Source organism: Myotis brandtii, unplaced genomic scaffold (assembly GCF_000412655.1).
Source record: "Myotis brandtii unplaced genomic scaffold, ASM41265v1 scaffold539, whole genome shotgun sequence".
In the NCBI taxonomy this organism is placed as follows: Eukaryota; Metazoa; Chordata; class Mammalia; order Chiroptera; family Vespertilionidae; genus Myotis; species Myotis brandtii.
Window position 1 is genome coordinate 235,878 of NW_005369984.1, and position 2,228 is coordinate 238,105.

Here is a 2,228-nt window from a genome sequence, read left to right on the forward strand (position 1 = left end):
GGCTTTCTTTGTCTGTGACTGGGCAGTTTTTTGGGGGAAACTGGGGAGGAAAAGAGAATTTCCCAGGCGCCAGGAGGCCCAGGGTGAGAGCCCTTCTCTGTGCCGAGTCTCTTCGCATGGGACCTGGTGGGCTCCAGGCCCTCCTGCCCGGGCTGTGTCCTCGGCCCTGTGCTTCCCGGAGGATGCCTGCCCTCGGGAGCTGGGGAGCCCAGACCTGGCTCTGCTGAGTCACCCTGGGCAAGGGCCTTCCCTCTCGGCCTGTGTGTCCGTGGTCGTGGTCGGAGGGCTCCTCGGCTCCGCCCCGAAGGCCGCAGGGCCCTGGTGAGGAGGGAAGATGTCCAGCTGTCACTGCGCCAGCAGGGACGTGTTATTGTGATTACCTGTGAGGCTGAGCCAGCCAGACGACTCCCGGCTCCCGGCTCCTGGGCGGGGCGGGGCGGGCGCAGGGAGGAACACGCCTGGCCAGGCCGCTGCCCCTCTCTGCCCACGAGCTGCCCCTCCCGGGGAGATGAGCTCAGTTGTGCTGGAGAGGGGTGCTGGGAGGGGAGCGGGATTTAAGGTGACCCTGTGGCAGCCCTGCCTGCCTGCCTGGGCCTTGCCCATCCATGGAGTGCAGAGAAGGGGGGTTCCTCCCAGCCCGCGGAGGCCCCATGTGTACTGCTTCCGTCACGGGCCCGAGTGGGGGCTTTGCTTGGGAGTCTTAGGGGACTGGGTCTGTGGGAGCGGCCTGTGCACTGGACTTTCCTCACCACCACAGACCCCTGTGCCCACACCCTTGCTCATGCCCTTCCCCTGGGCTCTTATCCCTTCCAGCCTCCTGCTGCTCCTCGCAGGTGTCAGCCACGCCCCCACCTCTGCGCCTTTGCACCTGCTGTTCCCTCTGCCGCAAGGTTCTTACCCAGAATCCACACGGCTCACGCTCTGCTCGGCTTCAGGTCTCATATCCTCGGTGGGACATTCTCTGACCTCCCCGCAATCTCCCTTCCCTGCTTTCTTTTCTCCGTAGCATGCATCTGACCTACTACTCCATGTGTTCAATCATTCAGGCACCGGCTGCTTCTCGGGCTGCCTCCTGCCCCTGCCACCTCTCTCAGGCACCGGCCGCTCCTGCCCCTGCCGCCCCTCTCAGGCCTGGCCGCTCTGGGTCTTGTTGGCGAGGCCCTCCAGAGTCCCGGGTTGAGCCCAGCCTCCAGGGCCCTGGGCCTGGGTGCTGGAGACTTTGGGGGTTGGTGCAGGCCTCCTGCGTGAGGTGCAGCTCTGAGCACGCCTGCCCTGGGTCCTGGCGTGCTGAGTGGGGAGGGAAAGGAACGCGGTCGCTCCTCAGCCTGAATCAGGAGGGCTTTGAAGCCGCTGCAGGAGGGCGGACTTCCTCGCCCGGCCAGGCGAGGGATTTAGGCAAATGCTGGGCAGAACTCAGTAGGAGAGAGAGTGGTGAGCTCAGCGCTCACAGCCCCAGCTACAGGGAGCCCAGGAAAGTGTCAGGGAGCACTGGGGAGGGTGATGAGGTGCTGGCAGGTGGCTGTGCAGGCCAGAGGGGGCCTGGAGGGAGAGGAGAAGGTGTACGCGCCAGCTTGGTGCTGGGACAGGCGCTGACGGAGTGGGTGTGGCAGAGGAAGATTTGCCTGTTCCAGTGGACAGAGTTTGGGGCCACTTAGCAGAACAAATGCTCCTTTGACTCCCTGCCCTCCCCCCCTCACTCCTTCCCGCTCCTCCCCTCTCTTCCTCCCCCTTTTCCCCAGGCCTGTGCGCAGGCTTCCCCAGGGTCCCGGGCTTCGGGCTGCCGCCTCAGTGCGCCCAGCCAGCTCCCTGGGATGGACTAGGGGACTCATCCTCCCACCCTCTGCGCCCCAGGTCCTGGCCTGTGGTGTCTCGGGGAGGTAGGCAGAGGTCCCTCGTGGCTGCGGGTCCAAGGTGGAGCCTTAGAGCTTAGGCAAGAGAAGGACTCGAACCTCCTCAGGTTTGAGGCTGAAGCCCAGAGAAGAGAAGCGTGGAGCTTGGCCTCCAACCCGGAGTCTGGCTCTCTGTCCCCCGACCCCGGCAAATGCCCTGGCCCTGGGGGGTCCCAGCGAGGGCCTGGGGCTGTGGCTAGAGGTGGGCAGGGTGGCTGTGTCCCAAGGCCTCCCTGGGACTGCGGGCTCTCCCTCTCCCTCCAGAGCCGACTCCCTCCACCTGCTGCTGGAGACCCCAGGCTGGGCCGGCCTAGCCCCAGAGGCCCCCACCCCAGAGGC

General features: G+C 65.8%; 1 protein-coding gene across 1 annotated transcript in view; it reads left to right on the forward strand.

The window, feature by feature from the left end:
• ITPR3 (inositol 1,4,5-trisphosphate receptor, type 3) overlaps nt 1–2,228 on the forward strand; it is a 58,475-nt gene that overhangs the window by 328 nt on the left and 55,919 nt on the right. The gene's annotated exons all lie outside the window — the stretch shown is intronic.